General features: G+C 49.5%; 1 pseudogene; it reads left to right on the forward strand.

Moving 5' to 3' along the window:
- Positions 1 to 24368: 24368 nt before the first annotated feature.
- On the forward strand, positions 24369 to 25213 carry LOC112269374 (annotated as a pseudogene).
- The last annotated feature ends 552 nt before the right edge of the window (positions 25214 to 25765 follow it).

The raw sequence follows: 25765 nt of genomic DNA on the forward strand, positions 1-25765 counted from the left end.
CAAGGGCGGAGGCAGGGACCAGGCCAGCCCTGGCCCAGGCCCCCCTAAGATTTCGAATTTCTACTTGGGTCCCTGTATAATTTTGCGATTTAACCATATAAACTTCGTATTTTTATATTTTGCCCTCCCTCATAAATAATCCCTTGTATTCTGTCCCTCCCTATAATTTTTTCCTGCCGCCGCCACTGCGGGCCAGCCCATCGGGCCTCGGTCTGAAGCACCGGCGTGACACAGGCCATGCTTCGGGCCAAGCCGGCCCATTTAACTTGGTCCCGGGCCAGGCACAGCCGGGCTACCAGGCTTTTTAGAAAAGCTCGGCCCGATAGCCAGGTATACTGCTAGGGAAACCGGCGACAAGGATTTTGTTAGGCTCTTTTTCTGGGGAACAGTGCTCTTTTTTTTCTTGGAGAACAATTTGTGCTCTGTCAGGCTCAGCCACTCACTCAAGATGTCAGTGTTGAGTTGGGGTATGGAAATGGAAGCCCAATTCAATCTCATTGTTCGCTATGAGATAAATGATGGTGCACATACCATATAGGCTTCCTCAAAAGAAGGATTATCTGCATGCTCATGCATACTCACGAGTCAATTTCCAATATCTGTATACCAATATAAAAAGGGCGTGGCTATTTTTAAGTCGCTTATTTTTTAATAAATGAGCATTAAATATCAGTCGGTGTTTTAGAGCCGTTGGATTAAAATCTGAGGATTATTTCCATTATCTCATCTCTCATTTGCTATCATTCGATCAAAATCGGATGGCTAACATATCGATTGATATCTAACTAAGAAACAGACGATGTATCAATCGCAAAACCGATATAAAAAATACATAATCTTCCACCTTTTTTTCCGTCAAGTTTCGTCCGTTGTCCCCTCATGCAGCCCAGCTCCCCTGGTGCCCCTTGCCGCGGCCCAGCAGGCCTGGCGCCGCACCTCCCCTCGCTCCGCCCAGCAGGCCCTGACACCGTTTACAACTCCCCTACCGCTGCCTTTCCACCCTAAACAAGACTGTAACATCCCAAAATTTCAAACCTTTACTTGTGCATTGCATCCATGAGCATCATGCCACAATTGCATGTTTGAATTCAAATTTGAATTACAAATGGCTTTAAAAGGATTTTGTTTACACCCATTTGAGCTTTGGAATTTTCAAACCAATAGGGTTTATGCATAAAAGGGGTTTAATGCATATATAAGCTATCCCATAGTTTTTTGATAATTATTTGGAGTTGAAAAAGTATTATATTCAAATAGTTATATAGCCCTAAAGGCATTTATAGGACAAATGATTTTTTTATATATTTTATTTTGAGGGGAAACTACTCCCAAAAGTTGTATCTTGGTAGAAAATGATTTTACAAATTTTCTGGAATTTATTTGGACCAATTTGGAGTTCAAACACAAAAGATATCAAAGAAATGAGAAAAACAGAAAAAGAAAAGGCCTAAAAGAAGAAAAAAAAGGGGTAAACCGGACCGGCCCGGCCAAAATGGGCCGAACCGGCCCAGTCCGACCGTGCCCGACCGGCCCAGACCGCCCGGTCCGCGCGCGCGCCCCGCACCCGCTGACAGGTGGGGCCCACCTGTCAGGGGGGCTTCGTCCTCGCGGGGAAAGCTCCCGCAATCCCCGCGCCGCCTGCCATGGACGCCGCCACGCGCAATCTTTGCCGCCCGTCTGCTCGGACCTTCCCGAAGTGCTCCTCTCGCGTCCCTTTAAAGCTCTCGCCTCCGCGCTCCTTTCCCCTCTACTCGCCCCTGCTCGCACGCCGCCAGGCCGCCGGAATCGCTCGCCGGAGTAGCTCCGCGCCCGCCGCCGTCCCGAGCTCGCCGTCACCTACACGGTACGCCAAGAACGACCAGACCTCCCCCATACTCTTTCTCTCCTCCTCGCGGTTCGTTTGACGCGCTCCTTCTCCATCTTTGTGCCCTGCAGCGCCGCCCGCACCGCCGCCCGAAGCTTCGCCGGAGCCGCCCCGCGCCGTCGCGTCTTCCTCGTCCTAGGCGCCGCCCGTGCCGTCCCCGAGCGCCGCCGACCGCGGCCCCGTCTCCGTCGCGCCGTTCCCGGCCACCCCCGCGTCGCCGGCCTCGCCGGAGCGCCCCGCGCCACCGCGCCCGTGCCCGCGCCACCGTCTCCTCCAACTCCGGCAACCCGCCACCGCCCGGTAAGAAACCCTAGCCCCTCGTCCGTCCGATCTAGATCGATGGCTAGGATTAGATCACTTATAAAACGAACCGGTACGCACTGTGGAGCGTCCGATCTTTATAAGTTAGATCTAACGGCTCAGATATATTTATAAACCGAACCGGTGCCGTCCAATAATAACGCGCCACGTGGCCCCTGGTTTATAAAATGGGAATGTAATTTTAACCCCCCCGGAATAATTAAATGGTGTTTTTGCAGATAGGCCCCTGTAACTTCAAATGATCATAACTTTAAATCTGTTTGGCCAAATTTAGTGATCCACACCTTTTTGGAATCCTTAGGACGTTTACAATCTTTTGGCACTGTCCAATTTCAAATTTGATTATTTGAATCACAATCAAATTACAGATTAGGGTTTTATGCCGTTTAAATCATAACTAGTTATTTAGAGGTCCTTTTTGAATGAAACCAAAGCCCAAAAATTTGTTTTATTGTGCTCTGTTCAATGGGGCAGAGAAATAAATATTTTAAATTAAATTGTTTTGCAGATGCAAATAAAACCTCATTTTATGTTTTAAACCCTAACTTTTGCTTTTGTTTAAAAACCCCAATCGCATGTGCTTAATTATCAATGCTTTGGATCAGTAGATCACCCAAATAAAATAAACCAAAACTCATGTCACATGAGTTGCATTGCATCATGGCATACATATTCTTTGTTTGTATGGTGTGTTTATGTATGCGTATGTTTGCCTGATTGTATAGTTTTCTCGGAGAGCGAACTGTGTGATTGCGAAGAGTGTTTGAATACCAACTACTATCAAGGCAAGTTCACTTTGATCATTTAACCATTATTTTATTATGCACTAGCTTTTATTAGTTGCATTGTTAGGTTTATTATTGTATCTATGCTATGCTATGATTCTCCTAGTAGTATAGGATACCTTTGCCATGTCCTTACCACCAATTGCCATCGTAGTAGTAAAATGCTATGCTATGATAATATACGAGGGTGGTATTATTACAATGTGATACTATTGGATTACAAATATAGTTTTCCTAGTGTATGGCAAAACAAGTAATTCAATGAACCGTCCTGGGTGGGCTGCTTTGAGTATTCGGATGTCGTGACGTTAGGTCCATTTCTATGGGTCCCTCTGAGTCGAGTTCCTGTGGATTCAGGAATGGATCATCCATGGACGTCTCTCCCGTGGATTCGGGGAGCGCCTTCGTCACAATGTGGGATGCCACCCAGGATAACCAGAGACTGGACTAGTTTCCTGTTTAGTAGCTTCCAGTACAACCACATGGTAATATGGGCTCTGCCTGGATGGAGTAAAAAATGTTTACCCAGATCCGAGGGATTGTACTGAGATAGTTGTGTAGGTGGGAGCGCGGGTCCCTCAGGTGGTTTGGGTGAACATGTTCTGAAAATTCTTGAAGTCGATGCCGTTGCTACTCCACCCGGAGGACAGCAAGGGATTAACACGTCGAATTCTTGTGGGTAAAGTGTACCACCTCCCGAGAGTGTCAAACTAAGTACTTAGCCGTGTCCCCGGTTACGGACAATCATGAGCAACTGGATATTTGGGCTGTAAGGAAAGTCTCACTCATTCCAATTTCATAATAAAACGAATGGATTGAACTGGGTAGGAGCATTTATGTTTCTACTCAATGTGCCTAGGTTAATAGGAGCATGGGTGTTTCTACCCCGTGTCCAATAAAATTCAAAACTATTTGTCTAAAAATGATAGGATTTGAATAATGATGTTTTTATGCAAAATAGCCAAACCCCACTTAGCCAAACTATGCATGTACTTGGTAGCTCCTTTATAACTCTAGTGAGCTTGCCAATACATTCAAATGTATTGACCACGTAGTGGCTGCAATTAATAATGCAGGTGAAACTGACGAAGAGTGAGGTTCGTCGATATTTCTCTGGGTCATGTGCTTACATTCCAACATGCTCTCTCCTCTGGGAGTAGATGAGGCCCTTTTTCTCTACCTTTCCGCTGCAGCTTCATGATACATTGTTATCATGGTTTTGAACATTATTTGTTTATGCTGGCCTAGGAGGTCATGCAAGTTTGTAAGTACAATTTAAGTTCTGGATGATACGATGTAATAAAGTACTTTTGACCTTTGTATCTTGGTATTACATCTTGAACTGTGTGTGCTAGTGAGTCGATCCAGGGACTGGCACAAGTAAGCACAGAGATCGAACCCTAGTAAGGGGGATGATCGCTTCAAAGACCACGAAGAACGGTAAAATAGCTCCTCAGCCATCCCTTTGAGGTGTATTCGCCCTGATGGGGTACCTTTCAGTGTGAATGGCCCTGGGCCGCGTTTGCACGCGCGTCAATATCTGCTCGGCATTTTTTGACCTGTTTGCGACAGGAGGCATTGATGGTGGGCCGTCAGTTTTCCTTAGCCCCCGTGAGTTTGCTTATGATGGTGGGGCGCACAACTTATCCATGTCAGCATTGGTATAAAGAGTGGGCTTACAAGTGGGTCCCACAACTCATCCAGGTCGGCCCGTAAAGCGCCAAAAACCCTGACAGGTGGGACCAACTTCATTTCCGTGTTCGCATTGGACCCCACTGGACAGCCCTGAGACGGGAACGAGCCCCCGCGGCCCTATCCCCGGCCCTTTTCCGCTGCCACCATCTTCTCCGGCGTACCCGCGCCCCACCACTCCCTGCATAGGACGAACTCTCTGCAGCTATGGCACCCAACTGGCAGTTATTCCCCATTTGTCCCTCTCCTCTTGCCTATGCCGCCATTCTCAAAACCACCCTAGCCACTGCACCCCCCCCCCCTCGTCGTGAACCCACTATGACATCGTCTACATTTCCACCGGTCTTGGCCGTGGAGGCAACCTTGTCTTGTTTAGGGGCACCCCTGTTGAGAGGTAGCACTCATGTACGTCTATTACAGACTAGTGGGTCAACATTATTCATCGGGCTGACCATATTCAGCACAATTAATCAAGTTGAAGGTAGCCCTCGAGTTGAAGCAGAGGACGTCACGAACGAAACCACGCAAAGCTAGTTGCCCCAGGTAGGCTGTTGAATTGAAATTTGTTTTAAACGAACAGCAGGTGGACTGTTGAATTTCATTTCAAAATAGGAGAACATGCGCTCGAGACGAGCAAATACAAAGGGAAAGCAACAGAAAAGAAGCAAAAAACCGGAGATGAAAAAAACGAAAGAAAGGTAAATTAAGCATGGCAAAGAACAATTTAGCCATCAGAGTTGTCGATAGACACTGGATATTAATAATACGGATAATAGTAGCAGAAGGATAGTTTTACAGAGACAAACATGATATCGAGTTTGACAGAACAACGTAGCAAGTACTACAATTCACTCATAACATAATGGACACCCATTCATAATGGAAACATAAGATGATAGATGTATATACCAACAACTGCCCTCATGGTATATAATTGATCCCAAGCTTCTAGTCCCGTGCAGCCATCATGGCCTGAAGATTCGGTGGCACGTTAGCTCTCATGAAATGCAGAAGGCCGTGGTGTGTCCCCCTCTTGCCCCCCGCGTTTGGCCGGTCAAGCTTGTAACTCTCGGCGTGCTGCAGGATACTTAAGAAACGTGGGTTGAGCTTCCTGTTGCAGAAGGGGCACTTGACCATGTCGCCACGGATGAGCTTCCATTTCCCTTTGTTCAGCAACTGAACGATTTCGTTGGCCACCTTCTCGATGCCGTCATCATCTTCAGAGTCCACCTCTCGTTTCTCTGGCGGCTTATCATCCTGGAGTGTGGGAAGTAGATTAAATAGGGAGTGCTATATACTATCATTTAAATGAATATATACGCATTTTACTAAAATTAAATCCAGTAATAGGCAGATGGACCCAAAAACTCATGAAACTTCGCATTTCCTAATCATTTTCAATCTAATTCTTGATGAAAAAGTTGTGACTCATTTGGAGTGTTTGGTTTTTTCTTGCTCCTAATTGTTAAAATGTGTACATGTTTTTGGCCGTTTTGGACCCAATGAGTCCAGACGACAAAGATTCCGACCGAGCCGCACCTGATCCGACCCGAGCCGAGCCTGGTAGGGTCCGAGGCCAACCTAGTCAAAATCCCCTACCAAAACCCACCACCCCCCGCCCCCTTTCTCCTACCACGCCCCGCCCCCTTTCTCCTACCACGCCCCATTTCCAAATTTCCAAATCCCTAGATCCCAAATCCCAAATCCTAGATCCCAAATCCCATTTCTCTTAGCGCCATGTCCAGCAACGGAGCTAGGCTTATCAGCCACTTCGTGGAAGAGCACCGTCGGCCAGAAAGCAGGCACATCGTGGTGTCCCACACTAGAGGGATGCAAAAGAAAGGAGCTTCCCTTCTCAGCCACGCCCTCGTTGCAACTATTCTGCTGCCATCCAATACGACTTGGAGCATCCCCTTCCCCCAAGGTGTCCCGGAGGTGTCGGCTACGCACCTGGAGTCTGCCATCCAATGCGCCTTCCCTCAAGGCCTTGGAACGATGCGAGTGCAGGTATGTGCGCCTGGCTTTTACCTTGTCACTCTTAGGAGGCCCCAGGATTGCACATTCATTCTGGAAAGAGCCGAGCCTGTGTTGTGTGCCGGCGGCGAGGTGAAATTTGGCTGCTGGTTTCCTTGCTTAGGTGCAACCCCTTCCACGCTAGGGTATCTGGCGGACATTAGTTTGTTTGGTCTCTGGTCAGATGTATTGGACGAACAGATGTTGAAGCTGGTCGCGAACCGCCTAGGAGGTGAGCTCGAGACTGAGATGGCGATGCTTCCGCGTAGCAGGGAACGACTTGAAATCAGGTTCTGGGCATGGCTTCATGATCCATCTCCGCCGAAGAGCCTGACAGTGGAGATTCCGGAGCCACTACCGTCCATGAACGATGACACCGAGGACGAGGAGAAGCACCATTCGTCGCCGCTTTGTCCGAGTGCGAAGCGCACGCTCTCCTATCCTGTTTCCGTCTGTGTCAATGAGGTGTTTGTCAACGCTCTTGAAGATGAAGACCGCCGTTAGACTATGTTGTTTCTCCTATGGTTGTAAGCCTTTAGTTATTGTCTCTATGTTGTTTCTCCTCTGATTGTAAGACTCTAATTATCTACTGTGGTTGAAAGACTTTTAGTCATATTTAGCGTATCCACTTTATATAATGTCGTAGCTTTATTCTGACTATTCTAAGAGATGATTGTGAACACCACAAATACGAAATCTTACAACTGATTAAGAAAGAATAACATTGCCTACACATACAGTTACAACAATTACATTTCATAGTTATATGACTTTGCTGCCTTGCATCACATTTCATCCTTACAGCTCCTCATTCTTTTCGCCTGGCAAGGGCTATTGGTTTCAACCAACCTGTAAAATTCATGTAAGCGATCGATTAATCATGAAGCTGCAAATAAATAAGCAAAACATCATAAACTAGTGAAGCCGTTAACATATTCCGGCCTTCCCGGAGTCATATGACGCTTGGCAATCCTTCCAGCTAGGGGAGCACGTAGAGTGAATTCTATGTCAACCTCAGGCCATTGTGTCTGTTCTGCAAGCTATAGAATGGGGCTGGCATACGCTGCCTTGAATCTGGCAACTGAGTAGTACTCATGCAAGTAATCTTCCATCCTGAGTTTAGATTTGGAGCCAAAAGAAACAGGGCATGATGACAAGGTTTTCATGTATGTTGGCACTCAAGGCATGTGCATTCTTGCAGGTTAGTGTCCACAACATGGAAAGTATTAGTTCTGATATCCTTAACCTTAGCAACCCACGCTGAAGACGACTCAATAGCCAAGTGTACGACCTGTCTGCTTCTATTGAACCACTGCCGGAAGCTTATCCCCCTCCAAAAACTCACCAATTATTGATCTCTTGACGAAGAGGCGCATTATCTTCACCTTGATTTGGTCAAATCTTTCACATCCCTTACCCAGCTACGAAAACTTTCTGCCAAGTTGTTGTTGATATGATCGCACTTTATATCGCTATTAAATCCAGACCTATACCATATCCGAGAATGGTTGCTGGTCAGCCATGCACCAAAATCAGGACATTTTTCCAACATCACACCAATCGGAAATGCATGTGTCTCTGCAGTGTATGCTCTTGCTGCTGGCAACATGCACCCAAATTCTTCTCCTTTGAAGTTTTGGATCAAGTTCGACCACAAACCGCGGAAGCACTCCCTATTTTTTGCGTGGGGAAATACGCTCTTCACAGCGTTCTCTAAGCCTTCACACGCATCTGTGAAAATTGCTAGTAGTGACATTGGTCCTATGCACCTCTTGAGCAGCATCATGAACCATGTCCATGAAGACTCTGTATCAGAATTTAATAGACCAATTGATCTAGAGCATTGCATGCTGCCAATTGCCCATTCCAGGTGCCAATCATAAATGACGAGGCTATGCTGAGATACGACCGGCAGCCTGCTTTGAAGCCATCTATGCAAGGCTTCAGGGCCATAAAAACTTGGAGAAACACATTTTTCCATCCTCCGTTACTTCACTATCTATCTCTACAAAACTGCCCGGAGATCTCTTTTCCACCTCAGCCTTGAAACAATACAACATCCTGTAGGTGTTCGCGAGATCACCATATAATTCTTTCATTGCTCTCTGTTTTGCCTTCCATACTGAGCTATAACTAAGTTTTATTTTCTACAACCTCTCCAAGCCTACCTAGAGCTCCTTTGTTTAGCACGCAAAGTACTAGTAATCTTTTCTGCCAGCATAAGCTGCGGATTCATGCTCGCTACCCTCCGAGAAGTAGTCATACATGTATGTTCATATGGGATCTCATTGATCCTTACAGTCCTTCCGTCAGGTTGCCGTCGAGCCATAATGTACCACATGCAGGGCTGCATGCTGCCATCTAAACCTTTGCACTTCGCACAGAACCGACGACTACTTTTCCTTACGGTTTTGGCATCTAAATTGCAGTTCATTGCATAGGTATTGAATGACATACTGAACTCATCCATGTTTGGCCAAATCCTGCCTACTCGAAAATCAGGGTCTTCGTCAGTTGTCACCTCCGGGAACAACTCTGTGTCCACAGCCGTAGAACTCCCTCTAGAAGCATAGGGGGGTTGTCCATAATCAGGCAATCCACCATCCGAATTCTCACGCTCGTCATCTATTTCATCTGTTGGAACGCTGAAAAGCCTGGCCATTTGGTTGTCAGACATTGGTTCTGTAACTAAATCGGTTCGATGTGCCACTCTAACCATGTTCCAATCGACATGATCACCTATTTCGTCCATTTGAACATTCACCGCCGCCAGCAACCTATTCGTAGATGTCAACATGTGAGCTACCATACTGGAATCGCTGCCGCAAGAAGGTGCCATAGAAGGCAAATACATGGTATTGCTTTCTGGTGGCGGGCACATCGGTTGCTGCTGCACAAATTCGTCAAAAAAAGCTCCGCTCCCCACCGCTGGGGAATGGCTCCAAAATGCTAGGGTTCATACAACAAAGAAGGGGGAAGGGGCTCAGATCTCAGTGAGATAGGACAGAAAAAATCCTGGGGTATGCGTACTGCGCTAACCTGGTCCGCCACTGACAATGGAATCGAATCAAGCGCCGGCCGCTGCTGGAGAAGAAGGGGGTGCGGAACAGAGGAGGCGCGGTCTTGGGGGGGGGGGTCGGTTTGGGTGTCAGGTGTGGGACCCACAGTGCCGCTTACAAGATCAGAGGTGCCTGAACTAACCAGACCGGTAAAGACTGTTAACCTAAGCCATCTTAACCGTATCTCACTCGTAAGCGCCATAAATGCAGAGAATCCAGTTTGAGCAAAAAATATGGTGCCCAGGATCCAATGCATGCGAACGCAGTTTCCTCAGGCGACTAACCTACAAGTGTGTGCCCGAGGAGCGATTGGCCCACGAAGAACACGTGTAGAACCCCTGCCCCAACCCTCGCGTGCATGATTTCTCCCCCAGAAGGGTAGGGCGACCGCATCCCGATCCCTAGCCAAACCACCGCCGCCGATCAAATACCCCATACTGATCCAAACAGCCGCTGCCGCCACGATTGATGCGGTTTTCCACCTCAAAGATCGGTATGGTTGACTAGAGGGGGGGGGTGAATAGGTGACTAACGAATTTTACTTTTTATTTTCACTTTTAAGGATACAAGCATCAATACAGTCGACTGTTCTCAGGGTGACTTAGACCCATTGCTCATTCGCGGACAGGGTCCGGACATGAGACTTTCACATTGTTCGCGGGACATGCCTGGACACAGAATTTTCTTGCCACTCTCGAGAACTGTTTCCGGATGAGGCTGGATACTGCTCACCGTCCCCGGGGAAGACCCGGATAGGCTTTGTTGACCGCGGCACTTGAGGCGAGTGTCGCCTCACTACCCCTTCCGGGCTGACTGACGTGGTTATGACTAATCACGTACCCGACTCAAGTATACCCATCATGGCCCAGCCAGGGGTCATGAAGAAGCCTATTACGACAATAGCCCATATGCTCAACTTACAGTTCAAGACAAAGACGCTTAAACATAGTATATCTCAATGATGTAACCGACTTGGACTCTACCCGAGACCTGGTCTCCTGCATATATAAAGGGACCAGGAGGGGGAGTCAAGGACAGTCCAATCTAGCTTAAAGCCGCCTAGACGCACTCGCCAGATCGAATCTGAGCATCTAGCCTCCGCGGCTCCTTTGTAATCGACTTATCATTACAATCCAAACAAGTAGGATGTAGGGGTATTACCTTCCGAGGGTCCTGAACCTGGGTAAAATCGTGTCCCCTATGTCTTTGTTAGCCGACGACATCGCCAACACACACATACTCGAAATCTGTCCCCAGTATAAGTCCATCGATGTGGACATTGTTGAAGTTACCCCTTCGTCATTGGCACCCACCGTGGGGCAGACGTGTGTCGGAGACACAACCTCTGCGGTTCCATCTTCAATCGAGAAGTCGTCGACTCAGGTCGAGTCAATGACCTTCGTGTCACACCAGTGGCACCCAGGGTACCACCGCTGCGCGACGCGCGGGCCCCTCTCCCGGGTTCCCGGGAAGGTCTCGTCCCGAGGAGCGTCTATGAGCTCCCCGGCAAGCTACTAGCTCGAAAGGGGCTAGCGGGGCTTCGGGGAACATTCCCGCTTGGGCACCTCCCGGGAAGCTGCTTCCCGGGAGGAGGTTCCCGGGTGCGCTGGGCCCGGGTGCTTCCCGGGGTCGACTTGCAAGGGTTCCCGGGCGCGTGCCCCCGCCTCGCGCGTGGGGCCCGGTGGACAGCACCGCGTAGGCGCGTGGCGAGCGCGGGACGCACGGTCCCACCAAGGCAAGGAGTAAGGCGCGCGGCTCAGTAAACGAGCCGACTGACGGGTAGTTACCCGTCCGATCCAAGGAATAGTGGTTGTCTAATCCTACCCTAGGGTCTTAGGCCCCTAGCAGCAGAGGTGGCACCCATGCACGCCACCAACTCACCGGGGAGAGTTGCATGCCTCCCCGTTGGACACTTGTAGCTCATGCACCGTGTCACATGTGGCATCCCCTTGTGTATAAAAGGAGGACCCATGCCAACGGTCAAAGGGGTTAGACAGTTGGTAGGTTAGTGAGGTTGTCAGTTGGTTACAGTAGACAGCCAGCAGAGAGCAGTAAGAAGTACTTAGACATTGAGAGGAAGCCCAGGAACTTTCCCGGCAACTTGTAAACGTTTGATCCGTAATCAATATCAGTTTAGACAAGCAGGACGTAGGGTTTTACACCTCCGGGTGGCCCGAACCTGGGTAAAAAACGTGTGTGCACTTGTTCTTGTACTAGCGCGCACCCTTAGCACCTTGTCTCACCGGCCCCGTAGGGCCTCATCGGCCGTGCCGGCGACCACCGGGTCTCCGCCCCAGACGCTCCTACCGAACCTAAAAGGGGGACGTGGCCGCACGCCCCCCGGTGTCGGAGCACCGAGCGATGACACTTCGGCTCCTTCAACTTCACCTCTCATCCTCCAGCTAGGCGCGCGATCTTCGACGCACTTAGCGCCGGAGTCAATCTGGTGTTCGGGAATTCTCATCTCCGAGCCGACCGATCTGGCATCCTTCGACTGCCGAATTCGATTGGTCCTCCGATGGAGGAGTTGCCTTCATCACGTTCACTCAAACAGGTCCTACCAATGGATCTGACGGGTCCACTCGACAGATCGAAGTCGACCTTCGACTCAATCTACTCCAACCAGGAAGCCATTGGCTCCCAGCTTGCAAAAAGCCCCGTCCCTAGCGACGCTGGCGACTGCTCCGAACAGGAGAGCTGCCACAGCAATAGCGACTTCGTGCCCTCTGGGACCATTGCCCAAGTCTTATGACGAACCTGGTGCCGCGGAAACAGACACTGCCGGTGCCTCCGAAGCAGACGCCACTGACGGCCATAGGCATCACCCAAACAACATAAGCCGGCTACACCCCAGCCGAGAGAACCCAGTTCCAGACAGCCCTCGACACCGGGGTCCCCTTAAAGGACCCGACCGAGGCAGAACTAAATTTATACGTCAACTCCCTCACAAAGGCTCGCCGGGATCTAGCCAAAGAAAAGAAAGAATTCACGAAACTGTAGAAGCACGAATTCGACAGGCTAAAGACGCTAGATGTAGACGCACGAGCCAGCAGAAGGACCCGCCCAGAGCCATCCGACGGATCGGATGACGGCACTCCGCCTCGTCACAACTCGCGTCGCGATTCACGTTTTCGTGATCTGCGTGAAGCGGACAAAAAACCGGACGACTCGTAACCTCACTTCTAGTTTCATGCCAGTCAACGACTAGGGTGATATCATACCCGAGACACCAGAAGCTGTTCTCCTGGCAACCAAAACCTATCTACAGACAATCGAGCCGCTCAAGGGCGACCCACGGTCACGCCTTCATAAAAAGATCCTGGAAAGTTTAAACAAAGCGGGAGCATCCTGTGTCAGTCAGGACTTTTTCAACCGCAGACCGTCTCGAGACAGAACCCATCCCGTGATGTTGCAGAAGCTCGGATTCGTCACCACTAACCTTACTCAGGGATGAGCAAGGCACGTCTCCGTGTAGGAGTAGATGCTCACCGCGCCGAGATGACGGACGAGCCCACCCTCGACGGGACAGATACCACGACTACTCACCCGGATCAGACCACGACGTCAAGACTTGCAGAGCGCCGTGCTTCAGCCGTCACATCCGTCAGGAAAAAAGATGCCAAGGAACTTCAAAACTCCGACCGATCTGGCCAAGTATGACGGCACCCAGGAACCGAGAACTTGGCTAGAGCACTACCTCACCGGGATTCGTTGCCAGGGCGGATCTCGGACCAACCTTTTAAGTCCTGATCAACACTTGTAGTGAATAGCAGTAATAAAATGAGGTTCTCCACAGGGATTAATGTGCAATAGTTCCTAATCCTCAATCTTTAGCTAAACAAACAAATGGCAGTGTTTAAGAACTGATTCCAACAATTTAAAACAGGCTAAGAACTATGTTTTTGGTTGTTTTGTGTTTACTGTTCACAATCTGAAAACAGACTTTCTGACGAAACTGAATTTCAACACTGACAAACAAAACTTAACACTAAAGAAATTAAGACAGGGAAGAATCTAGATAGATGCAGATGTTAAGACCAGATAGAATAGCAAGATTAAGATTAGGGGAAGAAGATGCATCAAGCAATAGATAAGGAAAAGATTTAGAACAGGAAATTGAGACAGATCAAGACATGTATATTATAACAGACGCAGGAAGTTCCGAATAGAGGTAGAACAAGTTCAGAAATTTAGAAAGCAGGGTTTTAGCAAGATTCAAGGGTTTAGACAAGGAAGAACATCAAGGATTAGATCTAGACAAGATTTAGAAGCAAGATTTAAGACAAGGATGAGATCAGATTTAGGGTGATTAACAAATCAAGGCATAGAACAGGAAGAATTCAGGTTTAAGAAGGAAAGAATTAAGGACAGGGACAGAATTGAGCTAGAAGTTGAGACTAGAAGGTGCAGAGGGATGATCTACTGAGTAAAAACAACACATAAACATCTACTAACATCACAAGAACATGGATCTAATATAACAACAAGCACAAGCACAATTCTTGGACAGATTACAGCAACACATGACATGAACAGGAAAAACATCACTTAAACAACAAAAGAACTGAATTATAAGCAATTTAAGAGACAGAGAAGATGATCTACATAGCAAACAAGTCACAAATTAATAAACACTAGAACATATTACTAAACTGAAACACGAGTTTTACACGTAGGATTAAGAGTTTACAGCCAAGAACAACAAGAATAAGAAGGTTTCAAACTTAAGACATGGTAGGGATTCAGTTACAGAAGGATGTAGCAGCAGATTCAGCAGAGGAGTGGGATATGTGAGAGATTTGTGGCCTAGAACACTAAGAACTGAAGGGGAGAAGGAGGGTGGAAGCCATGAAAAGGTTTCTTCGAGCTCAGATCTCACCAACCCCTCCCTGGGCTGGCTTGGAGAGGAAAATGGGAGTGCAGGGCTGGATCCTTCGAGAGAGACGGGCTGCCCTCCTTTATGCTTTGCATTGGCCTCTCTCATGGGTGCATGAACATGTCAACATCAACTTTATCTTTTGCACTTTGCTCCTTTTTGCATCCAGGTTCAGCTTCTAAAGTGTTCCTCTCTACTTTTTGGTTTATTGCTTTTTGTTCTCTTTTCTTCTTCTTCTCTTTTAGCCCCTGATGCAGCATGATGTAGAGAAAGGGTGGCTTTTCGCACCAAACCTGCATATCAATGTAAAAGTGATGTAACTTGCAGTATTTAAGCTTTTCTGGTTCAAATAATTTTAATTCAAATTCAAAACTGCCAAATTCAAACATGATAAGTGCCAAATGTATTTTAAAAATTGTGTAAAGTGGGTACGGATCAAGTCCCCTCGAACTGAGCCAATTTTACAATTTCAATCCAATTCAAGAATGTACTTGCAGCTGCAACTCAAAGGCCCCGCGCGAACCTGGCTTACTGGCTTACCACGAGGAGGAATCGACTCATGGGATGAGTTAGTTCAAGCCTTCACTCGCAATTTCAGATCTACTTACAAGCAACTAGTCTCCCTCGAGCAACTCCGAGCGTGCACACAGAAGGAGGGTGAGTCTATCCGCTCGTATATACAACGGTGGACAAATACCAAGCACGCATACGAGGAAATCTCCGACGAGAGTGCTATCGACGCGTTTAAACGTGGACTCCGCCGGGTCGAGCTCAAGGAAGAACTGGGTCGCGTCAGGCCCGCAACTATCAACTACCTGATGGAAATCATCAACAGATGGGCCGACCAGGACGGAATCAGTGCGCAACGAATGACACCGATCCCTAGATAATGACTGAGATCATGGTTACCAACGCATGAAGAAACGCAAGGGACGCCACTTCGAGGAGTCAAGCCCACCTGAGTTCGTGGCAGCCACCTCCACTGGAGAAGGAAACCGCAATAGTGGATTTCGTGGAGGCGACAATCGCAAGCAACAATGGCAGCGCAAGGGGCCCTGCCTACTCTGTCTCAACAGTTGGCGGCTCCCTGCCCATTTCACGTCTAAAGAGACGAGCAAGGCAAAATCAAACCAAGCCACCCGCTGATGGACTGTAGATGAAGCAACCGCGCCCATAAAAGGGTTCGATCTCTGTGCTTGAGTGCTAGTCCCTGGATCGACTCACTTGCACACACAGTTTCAAAATGTAATATCATAGAACAAAGGTCTCAAATATTACAACACAATATCCAGAATTTAAGAGTACTTACAAATTCGCATAACCACATGGGTTAACTGGAATTAAAACAAAAAGTTCAATAGCGGAAAGCGAAAATACAAAAGCCACATCAACACCTTAGTGGTAGCGTGTTGGAATGTAGGCTCGCAACCCAAAGACCAGAATGTACCCTTACTCTTCGTCAGAACTTCCTGCATCATTAAACGATGCAGCCACTAGGGTCAATACATTGAATGTACTGGCAAGATCACAATTTGATATAACAGCACCTACCAAGTACATGCATATTTAAGGCAAGGTGGAGTTCGGGCTATTTGCGTAAAAGCTTCATTAATTAATCCTATCATTTTAACCAAACAGTTTTATCACTATTGGACATTGGGTAGACACACCAATGCTCCTATTAAACTAAGGACATTGAGTAGACACATCAATGCTCCTAAACCCAACTTCAAACCATTCATTTTACTTTAAGAAATTAGAGTGAGTGAGACATTCCTTACAACTCCCTAATCTAGCTGCTCATAATTGTCCATGACCGGGGACACGGCTAAGTACTTAGTTTGACACTCTCGAGAGGTTGTACAGTTTACCCACAAGAAACCGACGTGTTAATCCCTTGCTGTCCTTAGGGTAGAGTAGCAACGGCATCGATTACAAGACTTTCAGAAGTAACCCCCCAGACCCGTACCGAGGGGCCCGCTCCCACCTACACGGCTACATCATCACGATCACCTCGGGCCAGGTTCAAACAGCTTACTCAATCTTGGCAGAGCCCATATTACCATGTGGTTGTACTGGAAGCTACTAAAAAGGAAACTAGTCCAGTCTCTAGTTACCCCGGGTGGCATCCCACATTTGCGACGCAGGCGCTCGCATAGACATGGAGAGAAGAATCATAGAAATGGACCCATAGACATGGACCTGACGCCGCATAACATCCAAAATCTCAAAGCCGCCCACCCAGGATGGTTCATTAACAATTAAGTTGTTTTGCCATACTCTAAGTAAAAACTCAGCTTTTCTCCATAACCACAATATTATCATGATGTAGTAATTTCCCGCACGATACTACCATAGCATAGCATTCAACTACGAACGATGGCAATTTGGTGGCAAGGTAATGGCACGAGTACAACTACACTACCTGGGATTCATAGCTAGCATAGAGATACAAATAATATTCCTATTGCAACTAATAAAACATCTAGTGCATAGTAAAATATTAGGGAGATGATCAAAGTGACTTGCCTTGTTCAAAGCTGTGGTGGTTCTCGCACTCTTCGCAACAACAAGGTTCACACTCCAAACAATCTAAAATAAACAAGCACCATACACATAAACATGCCATTCAATACAAAGAATATGCCATTATGCAAAGTTTACCATGATGCACCCCTAGCTTGGTTTCAGTATTCAAAATTTTAGTTTATGTTTTAAAGAATATTTCAAGAGATTGGACAGATTATAACATATTAAAGAGGTACTCATTGTGCAAGAATCAAAATAGGATTTAAAAATAGTTTAATAGGTATTTTAGAAGGTATGGACAAATAGTTTGGTATTGCAAGATTATTTTATAAAAATAATTCTCTCTCTGATCCTATTGGACAGGGAATAACTTTAAACATTTTTCGAAATAATAACAGGTTCAAAATAATTTTTGAAGCATTTTATATGAATTATAAACCATATTTAGCCATTCTGTAATTTGGTTCTGTTAAATTTATTCAAATTCAAAACTGAACAGTGCCAAAAGAATGTACATGCCATGAGGATTCTAGAAAGGTGTAGAACATAAATTTTGGCCAAACGGTTTAAAAGTTATGATCATTTGAATATCCAGGGGTGTTTCTGCAAAGTTACAGATTAATTCGGCCGGGGAAAAAATCCTTTAATTAAATAGGCGACACGTGGCGAGCTGCGATTGGCCGATACCGGTTCGGGAGAAGATAAAACACGGGTCGTCTGATCTAACTTAAGTAAGATCCGAAGGTCGGATCTGCGTACCGGTTCGATTTAAGGATAAATCTAATCGTGGCCGTGGAAAAGAGATCGGACAGTTGAGGGGCTTCGGCCTTACCTCCGGCGAGTTAGGGTTCCGGCGAGGTCGGCAGCGGCGACGGGAAGCGACGGCTACGGTGTTCCGGCGAGGTCTTGGGCTCGGGAAGACTTGGGGACGAAGCAGCGAAGCCCGGCGAAGACGATGACGGTGGCGGCTCTCCTCGGCGTGCGCAAAGAAGAGGGGAGAAAGAAGTGCCAAGAGATGGCGGCTAGGGCTCACCGGCTAATCGACGCGACCAAAAAAACGCGGCGGCGTTCGAAGTTTTCCGGCGAGAAATTTGGGCAGCTTGGCGGCGTGGAAGTGGTCGAGCGAGAGGGGGAAAAGGTTGCGGGGGCGAGGACTTTAAACTGACGCGCTCAGAGAGGAAGATGGGGGTCGTGGGTGACTCGGACGCGAGGTGGAGTTCGGGGGCGAGGCGGGCAGCTCTGCGCGGAGAAAACAGGCAACGGTTGAAGACGATGCTGACAGGTGGGGCCTGCCTATCCGCGGCTGTGGCTTGGGCGCGCGCGGGACTGGGCTGCGTGCGACGCGGTAAGTGGGCCGCCCAGTAAGGGTCGGTCCAGTTTCCTTTTTTTTTCTTTTTCTTTTTCCTTTTTCTTTTTCTGTTTTTGAACTAACTTTTGATTCTAAGCTCCAAATTGAGTCAAATAAAATGCAACAAAAATTTTAAAATCATATCTTCATATGATTCAACTTTTGGGACAATAATTCCATCAAAATAAAATATATAAAAATATTTTTGCCTATAAAACGGACTTTAGGGCTTTAAATCTAATAAAATTTGAAGGGTTTCAAATTCAAATCAACTACCAAATATGGGGCAGAATTAACATGCATTAAACCACCTTTATTAACAACACCCTAATGGGTCAAAATCCAATGGCCAAAAAATAGAAGTGAAAGTAAGATTGAAATAAAGGAAACTTGGTTAATGGATTTTCTGAGTTAATTTTTCATGGTTTTAAATGTGGTGAAATGCAAGGTGACATGATCCTCATGGAATGCAATGCATTATGAAAGATTTTGAAATTTTGGGATGTTACAGCAGATGTTTCAAGGAGCTGCAGCTCGAGTTCACAAGAACCTAGCAGTCGGCAACAGATGCGGGTTACCCGCAAGCAACGGGTCAGCACCGGTACCCGAACGGCGGGGCCTCCGCCACACTGCCACCTCCCGTGCCAGGAGCTATAGCCGTGGGCGCTCCGCCACCGCCACCGCTACAAGCCAACTTTGCCAGAGCCGTGCATCCAGTACAGCGCGCACCGCAATCGGAGGATGCCCCAACCGTTGTCAACAACTACCCAACACCGGTCGGGCACATCTGTATGATTCAGCAGGGGAAACCATCCAATAGAGCTCAGAAGCTAATTACTCAACAGGTCCACATGGTCGTAAGGTCACCACCCTTCTCACCCGAATATCTTGACTGGTTCGAGATGGAGGTTACCTTCTCCAGAGAAGATCACCATCCATGCATCCCACGCCTAGGGCATGCAGCCCTGGTACTTGACGCCCAGATTGGAGGATACATGATGAATAAAGTGTTCATTGACGGTGGCAGCAGCCTCAACATAACCTACACGGACACCCTGCGGGGGATGAACTGATCAACAACGAAGCTCACCGTTACGGACACAACCTTTCACGGCATCATACCAGGCAAGGCAGCCATCCCACTTGGCAAAGTCAGCTTGGAACTGGTCTTCGGCACACCAGACAATTTCCGGCGCGAGAAATTCGACTTCAAAGTGGTCAACTGGCCATCCCAATACCACGTTGTGCTAGGTCAAATTGCGCTGGCACGCTTCATGGCGGTCCCGCATTACGCTTACCTCAAGCTCAAGATGCCTGGACCCAATGGCGTGATCACCATCTCCGGAAAATTCATGCGACCCGACAATTGCGACAAGGATTTTCAAAAAATCTCCGAGTCGTTCGGCATGCATGAGGAGCTTGGTCAGACTGGATCGACGGTCAATCACAACCAACTGCCTGACAAGAAGGCGGCCACTCAGCCCGAGGACAAGACAACGGCAAATTCAAGGGAAGTTCAGGTCTTTCCGGCCGAACCGAGCAAGACTGCCAATACCTCGGATAATGTCTCCACTGAATAAAAAGCATGCTCGCCGGGTCCCCTCGAAAGTGCTGGGGACCCCTCGGGCATGCGACGGTGGTGAGAACGTCAAGCCGGCTACCCAGCCCATGCGGCGTTCCTCAGAACTGAAGCTCAAGGCTTTCAGCAACTGCATCAAGTTAGTTCCTTAAGGCTAAGTTCATCTCGAGAATAAAGCAAACGACCTGGTTCTCAAACCCCGTCCTAGCTCCGGGAGTGATTCCCGGCTCTGTGGCAAGCACGCTTTGGCTTCGCGTTTCTGCGCCTCCTCCTTCTTCTTCCCGCCATCTGACTCAGAGTCAGAGCAGGGCTCTCCAAGTGCTCTCCGGGCTTCCTCTTGCTGGGCGCACTTGTCAGCAAGCGCGTACAGCTCGGTGGTGGTCCAAAGCGTGTGCGCGCTCAGCTTCTCCCACATTTGGGCATCATGCACATTCGCGTAGAACGCGGCGATGACCATCTCCGGGGATACGCTGGGGATGCTGCGCTGAGTCTTGCTAGAGCGCACCATGAACTTGCGCAGGGACTCCCCGGGCTTCCAGAGGACGCCGTGGCGGTCCCTGACCGTCCCCAGGCACTTGTACCCTCCCTGGAAGGCACCGAGGAACTGTGCGCAGAGATTACTCCAAGACTTGACGTAGTTGTGCGGGATGTTCATGAGCCATGACCTTGTCATCAGCCCCGACGGCGAGGCACGCCATGGAGTAAACCTGCAGGAAATATGCCAAGTCGGTCGTGCCATCATACGGCCCACGTCCGGGCGGAACTTCGGCGGCCACATGACCTGGCACAGTTCCTGGACGAACGCAAGGCATCCCCCACATGACCTCGCCGGAGTCCGCAGGTTCGTTATCCCATTCGCGGCGGCACTCCATGCGGCGCTCAATGCGGACGCGAGCGTCCTCATCGAGACGGCCATTGAGGTGCGCGCGCAGATCCCCGCTGGAGGGTGGTGCAGATGAGCCGATGGAGATGTGATCGTCTTGGCAGGCGAAGCGAGTCGGTTCGTCGCGTTTGTCGCCGGACTTCGGGCGCGAGGACGCAGGCTGAGCCCTAGCATTTTCCCGCACTCCAACAGCCCCAGCCGAGCGCACTGCTCCCATGTTGCGCGACTGGGCTTGGCGCACGCGCTGTGCCCGCGAGACAGCGAGCAGAGCCGCGAGGCGCGCCTTCCACTCACCTTGCAGAGGCAAGTCGTTGGCCGGCGGGAAACGAAGCATCGCATCCATCGCCGCCAAGGCTTCTAAAGCGGTGTTGAGCTCGGGCGGCGCCAGGGGCGAAGTGCCCCGGGTCGCACCAGTCCAGCCGTCGCGAGGCTCTCTATCCCGGCGAGAGGAATGCGAGCCCCTGCCACGCTAGGGCTGGTGGGACAAGTGCATGTCCGGTGGAGTCGGTGGACTCGACGGCGACGAGCGGACGCTCGGGATGTGCTCCCGCGATGGGTGCACGCTATGCGTCACCACGACACTCGGCGCCTGATCGCAAGCTAGACGGGTGAGACGTGCTGGGCTCGGCGTCACGCGAGGGGTGAGGGCTTGGGCCGCCAGGCTTGGCGTGCATGACGTATGACGGCTGGACGCGCCGTCACTCCTTTGTTGTTGGGCTGACGGCACTCCACACCGAGCACTCGTCCTGGTGGCGGCACGCGACGACACACCCTTGCGGCGGGGCGGCATGATCGCTGTTGATGCAGAGGATGGAAACGAAGTTGATGTTGGGTGGCCCCCTACCTGGCGCGCCAGATGTCGCATCTGCGAACGTGGACACCGGGAGTGCGAACACCCCCTTTTTTGTTTAGGTAGAGTGGCGTGGGGATAGTTCTCCGAGTCTCACCAGTAAGGACTTCGACCTGAGGTCTACCCAGGTTCGGACCACCCGAAGGTGTAATACCTACATCCTGCTTTGTGTGTACATATGGTGGTGGCTGGCACAAGGAAAGGTTACAACGAGTGGCCGGAGCGGCGAGCTCAAGCCTAAACTACGGCGGCCCGAGGAGGAGGGAGAAGCAAATGCTGCTCGTTTGCGGCGGTCTGAACACCAACCCATCTCCTACCTCGAACCCCTTATTCCTGGTCTGATCCTAATGCCAACCTCTTTTGAATGGAAGCCTCAATCCTCCTTTTATGGGTCAAGGGGGCAACATAGTGGCGAACTTAGGGCACACGGCATGCGTGCTGCTACAGGGGAACATCCCCGCTACAAGACGAATATGAAGCCGTCCGCCCGCTCTGTGACTTCTGTTCAAAGTGGTATGTACCCAGTCCAGGGCACAGAGAAGCTAGCTTTCGGCCCTGGCTGGGCGGAAACGGTGATAGTCCTGGCGCGTCATGGAAGCTGGCTGGTCAAAAGGTAAAAGGGGACTTGCGACGCCCAGCCTGCCGTCCTTGCCGGCAATCGTCACACCGCAATCGCGCAGTCCCGGTGACACCCGTTGAACGGGCAGGTTCATACCAGCCCAGGCTCATGGGCGCTAAAGTAGCCGCCCAGGACCGGATGAGGTAAATAGTGACGTATTCTCTCCCCGAGTATCGAACCAGGCACCCCCGCGGAGCCTTTCGATTCTAGGCCCGAGGAGGGAGAGAGCAGTCACAGGTCTCCTAGGACGACAATCCCAGGAAGGCGGTCCCCGGGGTACCCCGTCCCCGGGAAGCCTAGCGCTGACAAGGTGGGGCCGTGCCCCGCTCCTAGGATCCAGGATACCCCCGTATCTCTGGAACCGACAGACCCCATGTGGATCCGTTGATCTCTTTGTCAAGGTGGCCACGGAGCGTAACTTTGCCGAAGGAGATCGATTTCTCGGTTTCGCTGGATTTTACCTCTAGCTGATGAGTTTCTCCCATCGTCAGCCCGATGGTGGGCACCAAGTGTCGATTGTTCTCAGAGACATATAGCATCACGTAGGATGATCGTAGAACAGGGCCGACGACGAGAGAGTAGATGGCGAAAGTGGATGGATCGGGCGAGTAACGAAAGAGACAAGGTTTTATACAGGTTCAGTTTATCCCTTCGCGTGGAGATAAACCTACATCCTGTTGGCAATCTACTATTTTTGTATGATATTGCAAGTTGTGTTCTGCTTTTCGAGGGCCCATGGCTCGGCTTTATATAGTTGAATAGCTAGGGTTTGGGGCAAAGCCGGGTTCGTACCAACTGAGACTCTGCCTTTTTATGCTACTCAGGATTCTTCCTTTACAAGATATATGCACGGGGCATCCTTACTATACAAGTTATCTACGGTTACAATTTTACCATATCTTCATACTTGGCTTCCCTCTTTTCTACGGCATCCTCCAATGCCGGGTGGTTGAGTCACGCCTTTAGTCGGTCTCCTTTCTCAGTGGTACTTGGCTATCCGGCTGGGTTATTGTCGTCAAGTGATGCTGTAATTGTCTTCCTCAGTGCCGGCCTCAGCATGCCCGGCGGCACGAAATACTTCAGCTTGGTGGCCTTCTGCATCTCTGCGTCCCGCTAAGCAGAATATGTGTCTCCCCCTTACGGACACTGGCCACACCTCCATTCCGTCGCAGATGTGGGCTTTTTTTACTGAGATAAGCACATGTGGGCTGTTTTCTTTTATTTGAGTGAGATCAGCACATGTGGGCTGCTAGTTCTAGTAGATTTCTTTGGTGGAGGGCCGGCCGGCCCAATTAGCTAAGCCCAGGCAGACTAGATGGCCAGGATGGTGGAAAACTAGAAATCGACAGGTCCATTTTATTTTGTCACTATAAGAAGCGATGAGAAAGCGAAAACTCAATCCCACAACTAGGTTGGTGGACAACTACTATCCTTACCATCCAATGCTTTTAGATCCGGAAATGTCACACGCTCTTAGAATGTTTTGAGGTGTGGGAGTTAGGCAAATCCCACCCAAAACTTGCCTGGCCTTTGTGATTGTAGGCTGAACATTTTGGCCACACCAAGGTAAAGTCTGGGGGAGTAGATGGCGGCTGACCTAAAAATGGAGCCGGGCGAAAGTGTGGGGGAGATGGTGGGTTCTAGACGGGATTGGCACCTTAGGACACTTTGGCATCATTGGGGCACCCGAAGTGCACAGATAGGCGATTAGCCTACTGGTTTGCCCAGCGCTAAACTGTCTTAGCGTTTTTGTCTCACACCAATCTCAAAGCATCTGACGGCCATGATAGTAGTTGTCCACCAACCTAGTTGTGAAAAATGCAGGTTGGATGAGAAAGACCCCAACGCTCCGGCCGCCGCAACCAACAGAGAAACCCTCTTTCAAGGCGAACCCTAATCTGGATTGGCCTTGCCCTGCCTTAGCTGCCGTGCGCCATGCCCCGTCACGGTGGGCGTCGGAAGCCCACCGCGTCCAGTTCTGATATTCGCTGGGTGATGCTGGATCGCCTTGTCCACCTTGACAAGGTGAAAGTGGATGAGTTCGTTGCCGCAGCCGACGGCACGCTATCGGAGACCTGCTACAGCTGCACCGATCGACCTCTCATCGTCTACGTCAGGGTCGCGATTCCCCCCGCGGTGTCTCGTCTCTACCTCTGCTGGCCAGACGGGTTGAGGCCAAAGATGAGCATGGTGAATCCGCCCACCATCATCGCAGCTCATGGCCACTCCGTACTTTTCGAGGCCCGTGTCCCCCACGTTAACCAGCGATGCCCCGACTTTTACCCAATCGACTACTTCGTCTACACGGCCTGCCGCTCAGCCAAGTCCCCGTCGCTCAGGCGGCTCCCACGGTCCCACCTTGCTTCAAGGGAGGGCAAGTGGACCACGAAGTTGACCACTTCTTCCAGCCGTACCGTCTCCAGCAGCAGCGGGGGATGTCCAGCGGTAACATCGGCCTCCTGTGCTGTGGTGATGAGGCGTTCACAATGGCGGAGCTCTCGGGCAGTGGCGAGCTCTGCCTGCTACACCATGCACTTGGGGAAGGGAACGAGGCCAAGGACTGGGACATTAAGGCGCTGCAGATGCCTTATGAGGGCATCCCAGATTTCTTTGGCAGTTCCTGGCAAACCGATGTGGTCATCCCCTTCGGTGGTTCCTACTTGTATTGGGTTCATTATTACCTCGACTTGCTGTTTGTCAGCGTTGGTGGCGAGGATACAAATAAGCCATACTACGTCCCGATGCCTGCATTTCTGGAGTCTTGTCGTCTCTACATTGACGCTGGGGGCCCCTGACTTGGCCCGGCGTGTGTGTGTCACTGATAGTGGCGTGATTAAGCTCATTTGTATCAGTGATCGTGCAGGCCGCAGCTTGCATGACTGCAGTTGTTCAAATTTCAAAATTACATCATGGAATCTGATAAAAAGGAAATGGAACAAAGATGCAACCATGTAAGCCAGTGATTTCTGGGCTGTTATTGACGCTGACAAGCGCCTTCCACACCTCCGTCCAGAGTTTCCTACCATGAGCTTGGTTGATCCTGATGTTGTGTGCTTTGTGTTGAACAAGAACTACCGCATTTACTGGCTGATTGTAGGCTTAAGATCAAATCCGTATAGGAATTTATTTTCGGTTCAAGTCCTAGTCGTTTTAGGAGTTGTTTTTCTAGTCGTATTCAGCTAGAGTAGTACTTGTTTGATTCGGTCTGTAAGCTCAATTCCAGAGAAAATAAGAAATAGAAAAAAGCAAGACTCGACACGAGCCTTTGGCTATCCAAATCAATCATCGCGTGTGTGTGCTTGACGTGAGTAGTAGTGCTGCTTGCTTTTCTAATCGATCTGGTTTAG

The sequence above is a fragment of the Brachypodium distachyon genome, chromosome 5, assembly GCF_000005505.3.
Source record: "Brachypodium distachyon strain Bd21 chromosome 5, Brachypodium_distachyon_v3.0, whole genome shotgun sequence".
Lineage (NCBI taxonomy): Eukaryota > Viridiplantae > Streptophyta > Magnoliopsida > Poales > Poaceae > Brachypodium > Brachypodium distachyon.